The sequence below is a fragment of the Pipistrellus hanaki genome (genome assembly GCF_964339955.1).
Source record: "Pipistrellus hanaki genome assembly, chromosome: 6".
In the NCBI taxonomy this organism is placed as follows: domain Eukaryota; kingdom Metazoa; phylum Chordata; class Mammalia; order Chiroptera; family Vespertilionidae; genus Pipistrellus; species Pipistrellus hanaki.
Genome location: NC_140508.1, coordinates 43882908 through 43899061, shown reverse-complemented (window position 1 = coordinate 43899061; position 16154 = coordinate 43882908). Strand labels below are relative to the sequence as shown.

Genomic DNA, 16154 nt, shown 5'->3' with positions numbered 1-16154 from the left:
TTAATATATATATATATATAATCTTTTTAGTATCTGCTGAGCAAATAATGTTCAGTTTATTGTTTGTTATACTGATGGGATAAAGTACTTGGCTGCAGTGGAATGTTCTTGTGTGTGCTCTCAACTTAGATTTGCTGCTAGTTATTTTTTAAGGGGTAAATATTAATGTGGATCTTTTAATAATCCTTCAGCTAGAATTTACCAACTTAAGCAATTGATTATTTAGAATTAAGCCATAAATGCTGGAAGAATACTTAAGATTCTGGAAGAAAATTATATCAGTGTCTCAGTATGCTTTATCTATCACAAATTTATTTAGTGCTTATAACTGCAGTTGGAGGACATTGTCAGGCAATCTTTTAAACCCTTTTGTTTAGATTTTCTGAGAGTTATTGGGAATGAGTCAATGAGAAAACATGGTACTTGTGAGAGGGCACAAAAATTCTTTAGTTTTCTTGGCATAGGGCTGGCATTTCTTTCACCTTTGGAAGATTTATTCCAAAGACTGAAATATTAAAACTATTAATTTATTGTCAGAATTAGACTGAATTAGGACTGTTAATCAGGACAACTCTTTTTTCCCCCCCACCCATTGAGATACAACGTTATGAATGATGATGATAAATGCTTTTAGCCTGCCTTCGGACTGAAAATTGAGTGAAAATACTTATTAGTCTGAGACAGTACACTGTTAAAAATGTAGTAGGCAGTTTTCACCAATTCTTGGTAAAAATGCAAGAACCACTGCCCCTGTTTTTCTCAATTAAGGGAATAGGAAACAGAGATTTGTTTTGTGGTTTCTTTTCAGCCTAGAGAAGTGATGCCCCGGTGACGGATTTGCGTGTGAGGTAGGGAAGCCTGCTTCTGAGATCTGGCAGTCTCACAAACCACATGGCTGGGATCTTTCTATCACTCAGAAACATGTGGATCATGCCCACATCTTTCCTACTGGGGACTTCCATTTAGGCTGAGCCCTTCTTTGGCCCATGGTTCTGCTCAGGAACTCCTTTCAGAAGAGCTGCCTCTCCCGCATCTCTCTGTTCAATTCTGAAGGCATGGGGGTAAAAGATTTCTTTTAATATACTGAAAATATACCTTAAAATATCTACTTAAACATTCTGAATCTAGCCTGGCCAGTGTGGCTCAGTGATGAGTCGACCAATGAACCAGGGCATCCTCCTAGTGATCACCTCTTTGCTCTTCTACAAACATTCTCTTTCTATAGACCACATGATATGTGGCTTTGATTTCTAAAACTGCTGCAGACAGTATTGCTACTCTGAGGGCAGGTTACCTAAGACAATACAAGAGCAGGGCACAGTTGTGTGAATCACAGTGAAAAATAGCAGAAGCCTTGATTATCTGGGGGATTTCTGAGTCTGGTATTCATCACAGTATCCAGTTAAAAGAAAAGCCATTCTCTATTTTGCTTAATCAATGTTAGGTTGGATTTTTTTGTTGCATGTGATATAAATAATTTTTAAAGTAAGAGGGGTTGGGAATTTGGGCAACAAGGTCTTCCTACTCTTTTCTGTCTTATCGAGGAGTCCTAACCTTAGTCTCAGTTAAATAGTATGGAACATGATTGGTGAATTTCTAATATGCTTTTTATTTTTGTAGCAAGGTAATTTTATTCACTCCAGACAACTAGAGTGATAGATACCTCTTTATTTGAAGCAGGCAATGAGGACAAGACATCAATATTGCCCTAGCAACACATAATTTTGAAGTTCTATAAGAAATTGAAATAAGTAGACCCCCTCCAAAATCCTCCATATTTATGAATAGAGCAACACTGTTCTTCATTTTCTTCTCTGCCCAAAAGATTCTTCCAGACAGTATTTAAGGTAAGATGCCCTATCAGAAATTAAATGAGGCATTCATAGCACCTACTTTTAAATCCTACATCTGCTCTTATTAGGCCTAAATATAATGCCTTACTTATGAACACACATGTCAGTGTGTCTCTTAACCTCATTTCAGCTCCATTGAATGACTGCTAACTTTGTGATATTTTCTTTTCTTCTTCATTTAAAGAGTAATTTAGTTTACAATTAACAAATAGGTAAGCAAAAAGTGCTTTAAGCCTGCTTCTTCAAAATGAGCAATGGCCTTGTCCTCAGGGGCTGTCAGATTTATGTCCTTAGATGAGCAATAATTACATTAATAACTTTAAGGGCTAATTAGCATTTTATAGTAAACACATTGTTCATCACACTAAGGGGAGGTACGGCTCTATCCTTTCTGCAGAATAATTGCTTTTTAAAATCAGAGCCCATTTATCTTACTTCAGCAATACGTGCTACCAACTGACCAAGATATACATCCATGACCATGCTGATCTTTCTTGAGCCCCAGACTTGTTCACTCTTACAACAAAAAGTGCAGAAATTCAGTGAAATGTGAAATAACTATAGTTTCTACTCGTGTGAACCAAAATAACACAACCAATGCCTTGTCACCTGTTCCTCAGATACTTAACTTTTTTCAATGCTTTTCCTACCTAATTTTGCTAAGGCATTTATACTATACTTCCAGTTTGAGACACATTCCCCACTTTCCTGTCCTCAATCCCAAATGCAGTATAAGAAATTGCCATGGTTACTTTTTTTTTTTTTTCATTTCTTGATTTCAAATTTTATTAAAAAGTTATAGTAATCAAGAGAATATGGCATTGTTATGAAAACAGACACATAAACCAATGGAATGGCATAAAGAGCCCAGAACTAAACCCCTGCATACATGGTTAATTAATTTACAACAAATGAACCAACAATATACAATGGGGAAAGGATAATATCTTCAATAAATGGTGCTGGAGAAATTGGATATTCACACGCAACATAATTAAAATAGACCACTATCTTACACCATGGTTACTTCTTTATTGAATCAAGTATTGGAAATACACTTTGATTTCACTTTAGATTTTTCAAGTTCAAAGAACTTAACTATTGATAAATCCAAGAAGACTTTTTATCAGGTTATTGACCCTTCTCCCCAGAAACCCCCTTTAGGGGAGCTTTCTCTGCCTGCAGCTAAGTCCAGTACTTCCCAAAACCAGCAAGTCTAAATCGACAGTCTTGTCAGAACAAATGATCTAAAGTAAACATCCACTTGTCTGCCTGCATTACTAATCCTGACAAGGAGGCTTAGCCTGTATGAACTATGAGCTGATGGTCCTTAGAAACACTTTGCTCATTGCCTCAGTCCAGCAGCAGATAAGGCTTATAGAGTCTTACTGGGAATGGTTTATGACACTAAAATCCAAAGGAAATCATCGAAGGCTTACCTACCTGCTTTCTTCCCCTGGGCAGCCTTCTCACTGAGAATAGTTATCTCATTTAAGCAAAAACCTGTTTTGTCTGCAGATCACATCACAATACTTCCAACAATCACCAGTTTATGTACAAAGACACTAGAAGAGACAGATAAATAAATCTCAAGTCCAGTTTTGTAGCCTTTGTTCCCCCTCTGATATTTTCTTAACTACTTAATGCACACTAAAATTTTGCTATCTTTGGGATTCATACTGGGAACTATCTTACAGTAGTGAAACTATCAGTTGATAACAGACATTCTATCTTTTAGGTCCTAAAGAATATTTTGTAGGTCTTTCCTTACTCTTATTAAGCTTTACTGCGAATGAGAATAATATAAAGAGAAAAGTGGCTAAGTTTGTATATTCTGTATCTTAAAACTGGGAAACCAATGCAATACCATGAAGGGGTTTTTCTATTAATGTTTTAAGGCTTGGTGTCCTTCATGAAACCAATAAAATTTCGACATTACAGTTTCTCAAAGAGCCTTAACAAAAATGTTAAGGGAGCAGATTGATGATTCAAGTCTGCTAAAATTATATATGCCCAGCACAAGTTAAGTAGAAATTGCTTGTAAGCTTTATCAGATCAGTTAAAAGAGCAGTTGGAATAAAAGAAATCTACTCTTATGCTGTAATTATCTGAATTGATTGTATGTTACACTGTTGAGTCATTATCGTTTTTATACATCATTTCAAGAGACACAGATAGCCTAAAAGCCTGAAAATTATTTTATAAAGGATAAAAGCAATTATGGGTGTTATTCTTAAATTTTTATTATATGTCATATTTATACAGCTACCTCAGAAAGTCTTTAATACTGTGGGAAAACTATTGAGAGGAGGAAAAAAGGTCACCATTCAAATTTATCACAAGATATTATTAAATTGCTACATATTCTCTTTCTATTTGCAGTATATATTCTATTTCTGATAAATAGCTCTGTGTGTCTCATATTAATTCTGCTTGGAGTGTGGTTATTTCCTTAAATATATATCCCACATCACACCTAAGGTGAAGTGCCAAATGCCAGTTCTTTAGAATTAAAACACAAAACAAAACACAATTGTTTTCCCATTATCTATCTGATATTTTTGCCATACCTAATTCAGAACTTTTACTAAAGAGAATGACTGTCAACAGCCATGATGGTTAATTTTACATGTTTAATTAACTGGGTTACAAGCGCCTGATATTTGGTTAGGATAAACATTATTCTGGGTGTATCTATGAGGTGTTTCTGGATGAGATTAACATTTGAATCAGTAGACTGAGTAAAGCTAATTGCCTTTCCCAATGTGGGATGACATCCAGTCCCCTGAGGGCTGAATAGAAGAAAAAGACATAGTTATGGGAATTCACTCTCTCTGTCAGACCATCTTTGAGTTGGAAGGTTGGTCTTATGCCTTCAGACTGGAATTCAGACTAGAACTTACACCATTGGTTCTTCTGTGTTTCCATTTTGCCAACTAAAGGTTTTAGGATTTCTATCTCCATGATCATGTTAGGCAATTCCTCTCTCTCTCTCTCTCTCTCTCTCTCTCTCTCTCTCTCTCTCTCTCTCTCTCTCTCTCTTTCTCTCTCATCATGACTAAGACATTAGTTAACCAAAGTTAACATAATCTTGAAAATGAAGCTAATTCATAATACTGTGTAAGATTTAATTTTAAATACTAGTAAAAATATTTAATCTGAACCAATGGTGAATAATCTAGTATTTAGCATTAATATTTTCTGATATAAACAGAGTTTTATTGCCCTTGGGACTCTGCAAGGAAGATAGGAGCATCAAAGTAATGCCTAGATTCCAACATTTATACCAATTCTCAATTGGTACAAATTGCAAAAGGTACAGATTTTTCCTGTTTGGGAAGATCCTTTCTTTCTTTCTTTTGTATGATATTTATTTATTTATTTATTTATTTATTTATTTATTTATTTATTTTTAAAAATTCTTTATTGCTTCAAGTATTACATATAGTATTACATATGTCTCATTTCCCCCTATTGACCTGTTCCTGCCTCCCCACCTCCCATAGGCAGATCCTTTCTTAAAGTAAGACCTTACATTTCCAAAATGTGCAGTAAGTAACCTGTTATTTGTTAGGACTTGGACTCAATCTAATTAAAACATAGCAAGTGGCCTAATATGTGCAGATCTCTGGGGTACAGTGGAACATAGATCCAATATATAATTTCTTCCCTCAAGATTTAGACCCACAACATAAAAACAGATAAATGAAGTACTGGGGACCCCATAATAAAGTGCTCAAATAAGCACCCATTAATTACCTCTCAGTGTTGTTCTTCTCTTGGTTCACTGAAAAAAGACTTATCTAGGTACATGGTTGCTCTGTTAGAGACTGCACTCCCCATACTCCTTTGCAGCTAGATGTGGCAATGAGACACAGTTCTCTCCAGTGAAATGTAATGGTGTACTAAGTATCACTTCTACAAATATTTGTCTGGGAGAAAATTACTTGCTCCAAAATAATAAAGTGACACATCCAAGGAGATATTTGAGATTCTTATATATGCTAAACTTACTTTACTCATAGAAAAACTGTCTATGAAATAACTGTTCTTACCAGTAAAGTTAAAGGATAAGGTTTTCAGCATGTTTATTTTCTTTTCTTATTCTCATTCTCTCTCTCTTTCGTTGTCTGTCTCTCTTTGTATGTGTTTCTTTAAAATATATTTTTATTGATTTAAGCGAGGAAGAGAGAGGGAGTGAGAGAAACATCAATGATGAGAAAGAATTATTGATCGGCTGTCTCCTGCATGACTCACACTGGGGATTGAGCCCACACCTAGGCATGTGCCCTGATCGGGAACTGAATCGTTACCTCCTAGTTCATAGGTCGATGCTCAACCACTGAGCCACACTGGCCAAGCTGTATGTGTTTTAATAATAGTGAATTAGAACAGGTAGTCACAAATCCAATAGAGGCACATTTTTTTTTGTTTTTAGTTTTTAAAGGAAAGATTAGGTTGAAAAACTTCTGTTTTCAGAAGAATCAACATCTAAACAGCTTTCCAGTTGTGTTTTATAATTAGTACTAGAAATCCAGCAATACTAAAGGTAGTTTCAGGAAAAGTGACTTTCTGATGGAAAAAGAATAGATAGATGTGGAAATTTTATATCCAAATATAAACGCAAACTAAGAAAAATAGTATATGTAAAAATTCCTCATAGCTAGTAATTTATTTTTCTTCAGAATGGAATTGTTTAGTTTATAAAAATGCTATCTTAAGAGAGCCGAGTCATACTGCCTTGAATCTTTTAAACATTTGATAGAAAAATCAGGATAGAGAACAAATTGCTATATATAGAGCTATGCATCCCTTTGATGTGTGAACAGAATCTACTGGAATAGTCTTGGAGGTGAGCTGATTTCACACCTCATGATTAGCCCACAGAGAATCTTGGTGACCTTAATCTATAGTATTTTAAGGATGGAGGGCACATGTCATTGTGTTGCTATGAGGTTTCTTTTATAATACATTTTATTGAATTTTTACAGAGAGAAAGGGAGAGAGATAGAGAGTTAGAAACATTGATGAGAGAGAAACATCGATCTACTGCCTCCTGCACACTCTACTGGGGATGTGCCTGCAACCAAGGTACATGCCCTTGACCGTAATCAAACCTGGGACCCTTCAGTCCGCAGGTTGGCACTCTATCCATTGAGCCAAACCATCTAGGGCTGAAGTTTCTTTTAAAAATGTTTGCAAGCTAGAACTGCATTTCAGAACTTCATTAAATAAAAAACATATTCTGCCAATTTTGGCATTCAGGTCAAAAACGAAAATATGTTTATGTGCATTTTCAGTAGGTTCTTTTCTTAAGTCAACAGGTAAATCTTTCCTACTTACTCGGGTCTGATTTGAGGCCAAGATTGTTTTTCCATTGAATGGAGAGAGTCTACAGAGTTAAAGGAAGTATTTATTAGTTTGACCAACTTATTTATTATTTGATCTATATATATATATTTATAAACATTTGTTAATAAATTTATCCTATATTATGGGTTTAGTTATTCTCATTCAATGTTATTGCTTTCTTTACAAAGTCTATAACCTCTCTAGTTATTGATAAAGACACACAAATTGAGTGGAAAAAAACCTGATAAATAATATAATAATATGTACCCAGAGTGGCTAGACCAGGAAATTATGCCCTCTGCAAAATGCATAGACCCATGTCTTTCAGTTGTGCTTGCTCTATGTAGACAGGTTTCTGGAGACTTCAGACTGAAACTGGAAGGACATAATTAAACCTTTAATAGATAACTAAAAGCCCAAATATTCAAGTCCACAAAAATCTGAAAACCATGAAAGTAATTAGAAATGGCTTAAAAAGGAAATTTTTTTGTGGATTTAAAAAAGGGTGGGTACATGAATTTGTGTAAAATGCAGATTTAGTATTTTAAAAAAATAAACACAATCAGAACATAAAAAATACTCCTCTTAAGCAAGGAGTTTACTAATGTGCTTCTAAATACTTTTTTTTTTTTTATAAGTAGTACTAATTTTATTTACAGTTTCTGTCCAAAGGACTAAACCTAAAATTTTATGGGGTTCTTTAAGATTGGAAAATTACCTTTTAAAGAGTCACAGGAATTTCCCTACATTTGGAACAGACCTTTTTATTCTTGGAAGATCCACTCTGGTGGATATTAATAGTTATGCAGATGTGATGCAAATACCTAACCTCTATTCTCAGTATATATTAATAATAAGATAATTCAATAAAATTGTGTTAAAAAATGGAGATTGGCTATATGACTCATGAAAAATTTACCCCTCTGTACACACAAAATAACTTTAAATGCAGATGCTCTATGCATGAAATTATGATTTAATCTAGGTATGATTATAAGTTAAGACAGGACTCAGAGAGAAACACATACCCGATTTTCTTGTCACTTCATGTTAGAGAAAAGATTGTGGCAGAGAGTAGAAGACAATTGAGATGCTGGGCTAACTGTGCTGACAGACTTGGATTTCTGTAGTGTAGGCTATGGTGCTACATCAGTCCCTAGCTTTTGAGGACATTGTTTCCATTTAGAAGAATGAGTATCTGGACAGAAGGTTAATCTCCCCAGACATGGAGTAAAACGTGAAGTGGGCCTTGAGTTGAGAAGGACAAATTTCTACACCTCTGATGGGGGCTCAGTTAATCCCAGATACCAAGGCAAGGAGGTGGGTGGTAATTTCCTAGAAATTAGTGATTCTGGTCCCAGTGGTTTTGGAGCTATGGGCTTTAAAAGTAGCCATTAGGGTAGCAGTTATCAATTATGTTTTGTGTTGTACATTTTTCCATCATATCTTTTAAGCCTTTATTAAGGCTTGGTCTCAGATTCTTAGAATCAGAGTCTGTCCTATGCTTTGGAAAGAGCAGCCAGGAGAAAAGAAGTCATCAACTTAAAGTCAGGTGATAGCAGTCGCCATGGAAGGCACATCTGGTCTGAAGAATGGCATTCACTGTGGAGGGACAGAAGTCCCCACGAAACTTATTAGAGAGCTCTTGAGGGCTGTGACCTGAGGAATCATAGGAAAATCTGATGGGTATGAATTTCAGGAATCTCATGAAATAGTACTTAGATATAAAATAAATATAATGTTTTCTTAAGTTGGGAATATATAGATTTTATGCACAATAACTGTCATTTCTATAGGAGAGAATTAAAACATAAAACAACAAAACCAAACAAAAAACACTGAAACCCCCAAGCAGAGTTAAACTGAGTTGGGTCAAGATAAAAAAGAAAGGATAAATTAAAATCCTCCCTCATAATGACATATCAGTGAAAAGGCATTGAAATGTGGATTTGGTTGTGGGATTATGACAGAGCAGAAAATGTACAACTTGGTGTACTGGGGCATGTTGCAGTTTAGATAAGGGATTGGCAAACTTTCACTGTAAATGGGCAGATTATAAAACTTCAGGCATTGTGGGCCCATCGCTTTGTCACAACTCACTTTGTGGTTGTAACATAAGAGCAGTCAGAGACCAGCCATAACCCAATGAGTGTAGAGAAGTTCCAATAAAACTTTATTTATGAACACTGAAATTTCAATTTTGTGTAATTTTAATGTCACAGAATATTATTCTTTTATTCCCACCCCAACCATTTAAAAATGCATTCTTAAGCCCCTGGGTTGGATGAAGACAAGCGATGAGTCCTATATTAGAGGTTCTTCTTTGGGTAGATATTGTCCATTAGGGAGCATTTGAGAAATTTTGGAGACATTATTTTGGCTTCCAGTGAAGTCTTTCTTGAGCATTTATGTATTAAAAACATTCTATTTTATTATGAAATATTTCCTTTTACTAATAAGTCATTATCAAGTGAGAAATGAGTTGAACATTTGAATGGATCAATAGACACAGAAAACGTTTTAGTGTGGGTATTCTGTGCAATAAAGTGAAACAAAGTCTAGGACATTGACATTAGGGGAAAAAAAGAGATCCTGAGAAATTTCTAGTGTGCTAGAGAAGACAGGTGGGAATTAATAGTAAATACCAATTATTTCAAAATTTAAAATGAGCGAAACATTTTTATTATTATTTTTATTTAGTGTGTAGCTCTTACACACATACAATACATGCACAGATATTTAGTGAGCTTTCATAGATTCTTTCTTGACTGTGACCTCCAGCCTCATTTTTCCACAGTGATATTTTCTCAACTTGCAATTTTACTCCCATAGGGATTTTTAAGAACATGACCTTCATGTTTGAAGAGGGAATGACTGCAATTGAAATATTGTTCTTGAAGTCAGTACATTTCTGACTAACCAAGCTATTTACAGGTATCATTCTTCTACTAGAATCATCTATAAGACATGCTGACTTGCAGTGGTGTGTATTCCTGTTTTGTAATGAAAGAAGGGAGACCATTTGGAAAATGTAAGGCCAATCATCATATTTGTCACAAATTTAGCTGCAGGATATAAAAAGTCATTGCTTTCTAGCTCTTAATGAGCTATTTGCTTTTGGCCATTTATTAGCCTTTCCTGAGACTAAGCCCTCTAGGCAGCTGTCAATCATTACCATGTATTGGCAGATAGGACATGAGTATTTTTAGAAACAAAATACCTCACTTTTCTCTTTAGTTCCATTAAAAAGAAGTTTTTTCCCTTATGTCCAAGGAAAGGTGTATTTTATATCCATACATATAAATGGATTACAAAATATGTGTGACCTTATTTCACTGAATCTAGCCTCCTCAACTTAGTAAATGCAGTGTTCCAATACTATGGGTAGCATGCCCAAAGAGGGTTATAGTGATCACTGTACAAATACCTATAACAAGACAGACATTTCATTATCACCAGTTAGTTTTTATTGAATAGGAAACAAAAACCAAAAACAAGCCAAGCAGCACTAATGAAGAAATACTGCCTTGATGCTCAGTCTCATTGGTTACAATGGAAAGCGCTTTGATTAATGAGAAGTGCACAAATAGTGGTTAATTGCAGGTTACTAATTCCTTTTTTATTTTTTCAAACCTAAAAAAACATAAATCCAAGAAAAGATGACCTCTCTTTTTAATGAAATTTTCTTGTTTTAAAATTCATTCTTCATCCAGAATATCTGAGATCATAGCCCTATCAGGGGATATGGGAAGGTAGATGAGGGTAAGGAGGGGTAATAAATGGTAATGGAAAGAGACTTGACTTTGGGTGGTGAACACACGATGTAAATATAGAGGGTGTATTATAGAATAGTACACTTGAAACCTACATAATATTATTAACCAATGTCACCCCAATAAATTCAATAAAAATGTAAAAAGTTGTGTTAAAAGGGTGCTTTTGTCATTTAACAGATTTTACTGGCTGGCTAGTGTGGCTTAGTGGTTGACCTTTGAAGTATGAACCAGGAGGTCATGGTTTGATTTCATGTGCCCTGGTTGTGGGCTCCATCCCGTGTTGGGCACACAGGAGGCAGCTGATCAATGATTTTCTCTCATCAATAATTGATATTCTCATCTCTCCTTCTTCCTTCCTCTTGGAAATCAATAAAAATATATTTAAAAAGTAGATTTTATTATTCATCAATAATTATTGCTGGAGCTACCTGCTTTGTCTAATTGTTTTCTAGTTGTAGAAAATTCTACTGTTATTTTAAAAGACTACTGATTATGGCTTTCAAGTTAAAAATTGATCTGTGATCATACTTTAAAAAAAGATACTTTTGATGTTGATTTATTATTGGAACAGCCAATATTACAAAGAAAAATTGAATACTGGAAAAGTAATATGGTGATCATATAACATCAATTATGAAAATTATCCTACTTTCAGTAGGGATTAAATTTAACTGGACCAAAAGCATAGCTCTACCTACTTTTAAACAATCTGAATCAATGACTAAATCAGAAACATCTGAAATCCATTTTGGAAAAAGGACATGCCAGGCAGCCTATGGACTTCAGAGCATCTTGTAAATAGATAGACTGTGCTCAAGATGAGAGACTTTGGGGTGTTTTATTTCCTTAGCACAAAGGACTTACTAAGAAAATCAAGTGGACAAAACAGATTATGCACCCTATAGAGTTACAACTGTCTTGCTGAGAGTAAAAATCCTATGTAATAAAAATTCATAAATAAGAGATAACTCTTGGAAATGAAAATTTAAACATGGGCTACAAATCCCTTTTAAAATACTAGCATATCACCTAAAACTACTAGGTTTAGCATATAATCATTAACATATAAGCTGGGTATTTTAAAGATAATTCTTAAATTAAATGTGTATTATACATAGAGTTAGATACTCCCATTAAAATTATATCCTATAAGTGAAGAGAATAGAAATCTATATACTATATTTTTTTCCAATTTAGAGAAGCAGCATGGAGTAGAACGTGAGCTTTGCAGTCAGAGAAGCCGGAATTCCAATTCCAGTGCTGCCCCCTTATATGTTGTTTGAGCTTGGGTAAGTCATGGAACTTCTCTGAGCCTCATTTTCCACAATTTAAAATACTACTTACTGCCGAAGCAAGTTTGGCTCAGTGGATAAAGCGTCGGCCTGCAAACTGAAGGGTCCCAGGTTCGATTCTGGTCAAGGGCATGTACCTTGTTGCAGGCACATCCCCAGTGGGGGGTGTGCAAGAGGCAGCTGATCGATGATTCTCTCTCATCGCTGTTTCTAACTCTCTATCCCTCTCTCTTCTTCTTTGTAAAAAATCAATAAATATATTTAAAAAAATAAAAAAAATTAAAATACTACCTACCTTATAGTACTGTTACTTGAAATACCTGTATCTATCCCATGCATAGTAGACCCACATAACAAGTGGCGCTACTTTGTTTTTTTCTCCTGATATTTTGTTTGAATCCTAATCCCAAATATAGTTTCTACAGAACATTTTCTATAAATTATTTTATTTTATGCCTTATTTTAAGTAAAATTATTATTTATTAGAAATTAGGTTTTTAAATTATTAATTGTGAGGCATAGCTATTCTATGAGACAAATAGAATGGGGAAAAAACCTGATTTTAAGAACTCCTAACTAATTTGGAATTATTTTTTTCTGAAACAGAATTAGTTCCTATTTTATTTTTTCCAAGGATGGCTTTATGTAAATTCCATATCTTGCTTATAAATTTTACATCTTATTTTTGCCACTTGAGAAAGATGTTTTCCTTCTCCAGAAGGATGATTTGGAAGCAATATTTATTAAATTGTGTATTTATATATTAAATGCAGTTGGCTACTAATTTGTTATTAAGAGATATGATATGTGATATTAATGTAATAATTTTTTAAAATATGGTATCAACATAAAATAGTCTTACAGGACATTTTGCTATGTCTGCACATTTAAAATTTTAATTAAAAAATATTATATGTGTTGCATCTATTTTCATAATTGCTAGAATGATCTATTTTACCTTTAAATGTATTTTGCCCCTATGTACATTTACCAGCTGCTTCACCCTTCACTGAAACAGCAGTTTTTTCTAATAGTCACCATTTATCAATTATTTAAAATATCTGAGGCATCAACACATAGCAGGTATACCATATTTTCTAATAAATATTTGCTGTTAAATAAAAAAAGAAAGTGAGTATGATCCATAGAGTAATGATCCCCCTAAAGACATCCAAGTCCTTTTCCCCAGAACTGGTTATAATGCAAAGGGGAATTGAGGAAGCAGATGGAGTTAGGGTTGTTAATCAGACCTGAATAACTACTGAATTATTCAAGTAGGCCCAGCATGATTACAATGCCCTGTAATGGGTGCCCCACCCCCATTCCTACCTTGAAGTCCTAACCTCCATTACCTCAATATGTGACCTTATTTGGAAATAGGGCCTTTACAGTGGTAGTTAAGTTAAAATAAGGTTATTAAAGTGGGCCCTACTCAAACTTGATGAGTATCTTTATAACAAGAGGAGATTGGTATAGAGGGAAAATGATGTGAACATACAGGAAGAAGGCTGTCAGCTGTAAGCTGAGGAGAGAGGCCTGGACCAGATGTTCCTCTCACTGCTCTCAGAAGCAACAGACTCTACCAACACCCTCATCTGGACTTGTAGCCTCCACAACTGTGAGACAACACATTTCTGGTGTTGAGGCCACGGGCTGTGGCACTTTGTTATGGCAGTTTGTTACTAGCAAACTTACACAGGCCCTTTAAATGTGGCCCAGGGAGGCAGAGTCGCTGAGTGATTCAATGAGAGAAAGATGAGACATGCCATTGCTGACTGAAGATGGAAGGTCCACAAGCCAAGAACACAAGCAACTTCTAGAAGCTGGAAAAGGCATGGAAACAGATTCTCCCCTGGAGCTTCCTTAAAAAAATGAATGCAGCTCTGCCGACACCTTGGTTTTTGGCCAGTGAAACCCATTTTGGACTTCTGTAAGCTGGTGAATGTGTGTTGTTTTAAGCCACTAAGTAGCAATTCGTCACAGAAGCCATAAAAACCCTAGACAGTGAGTGAGTTTAATTCCTCTCAGGTATGAAATCTGATTTCCTTGGGGTTCTGCTTGGATTCTTTTTGTTCTGGTTTTATCTACAGAGGACTCAAAGCTTTGGGGCTAATTTTTCCTTATCTGCTACTTCAGAGAACATGTAAAACATTTTTTAAAGGAGCTCGTCATGCTGCTTCTCTTCTCACTTTCTTAAGAATGGCAAACTCTTTTAGGATTTTCCCTTGCTCTACATCACAGAAAATGTTTTAGAAACGTGTACCATTTCTAAAAAGCCTAGAGAAGCCCTTTATACTAAGGCACACAATAGACCCATTTTCTTTTTCCTCTTTTCTTCTCTGAAATTGCAATCCTGCATGTAACTCTTAAGTCACACAGAGATGGCCACTAGTAGACTAAGGATTAGGAATTGATTTTGCCTGTTTCACCCCTAATATACTCATTTTGTATTCCTGCAAGATTCCTCTGTAATTATACAGTTTTTAATAGTAATTTAAAGTAATTGTAAAGTAACAGTTAATAGATAATTTTTAGATAAAATACTACAACCATGCAAGAAGAGATTTTGTTATACCTTTCTGCTTTGTTTCACTGTTGGAAATGAAATTAGAAAAAGGATTTATGAAAAGTGTGTGTGCAACATTATAAATCTCCAAGTAGCATTCAATTTTTCTAGAATAAACTGTGTAACAAATGTTTTAAAATGATAACTAAGGTATACTTAAATAAGAAGCAGTCTACTTATTATAGACTCATTTCATTTCATATTTAAAATTAGGAAATACAAATTCCATTATTTTTGTAACTTATACAAACTGCTACTCTTTAAAAAATATCAAAACCTGTTATAAAAACACAAGAATGTATGGGCATGCCCAATTCTTTAATGCACATATTAGAGAAATAATGCCACATTCATATTACAAACATTACATTTTCTTCACAATATAACTTTCATGATGACTAAGGAAACTAAAAGTGGTCCAAAGGATGCCATGGGGAAGCAGAGCCCTTTTATTCTAACTTGAATACCAAATGCTGACTGCACTAATGATGTTGGTTCAGGCTCCTTGCTTCAAATGGCAGAATGTGAGTTTATTTTTCTCTGGCCCCTGACATTTACACAAGAAATGAATAATATCTAGGATAAGAGAATTCAGGCGGCCAGTTCTATCTTATTTATTTATTTTTAAATTATATTTTATTTTTTCCAATAACCATTTATCCCCTCTATATGCCATTGTCCACCTCTACCGGCCCCCTCCCTGGCCATTGCCACAGTGTTGTCCATGTCCATGAGTCTCTCTCTCTCTCTCTTTTTTTCTTTTTGTTTTTATGCCATCTTTCTACCCCCAACCCTCCCATTTCCCCCACACCATGAACTATCTGCCTGCTCTCTATCTATGAGTCTGTCTTTATTTTGCTTGGTTGTTCAGTTTGTGCATTAAATCCCATACATGAGTGAAATCATATGGAGGAGGCCAGTTTTAGAACCAAGGGAAACTTGAGAATTTAGTATTACAGATGAATTGATAAAAATCTCACAATATTCCTGACTGGTTTGGCCAAGTGGATAGAACATCAGCCTGTGGACAGAGATCCCAGGTTCGATCCTGGTCAAGGGCATGTAAGGTTGTGGGCACATCCCCACTAGGAAGTGTGCAGGAGACAGCTGGTCAATGTTTCTCTCTGATTGATGTTTCTAACTCTCTATCCCTCTCCCTTCCTTTCTGTAAGAAATCAATAAAATATATATTTAAAAAATCTCACAATAGCCTATATTTATGAGTGATCACAATGATCATCAAATTAGATAATACCTATGAAAACCGTAAGTCACTTAAATGTGCAATGTTACAAGTAATGTTGATTTTTAAAAG

The 16154-nt window shown here is 35.0% G+C and overlaps 1 protein-coding gene across 3 annotated transcripts in view; it reads right to left on the bottom strand.

Annotated features, from left to right (window-relative positions):
* CDH20 (cadherin 20) overlaps positions 1–16154 on the bottom strand; it is a gene marked incomplete at its 5' end in the record, with an annotated part of 191652 nt that overhangs the window by 143988 nt on the left and 31510 nt on the right. The window contains one exon of one of the 3 annotated variants that reach the window (XM_084888306.1): positions 3297–3418. The exons of the other annotated variants lie outside the window; for them this stretch is intronic. The remainder of the gene's footprint in view (positions 1–3296; positions 3419–16154) is intronic. 3 annotated transcript variants of the gene reach the window in all.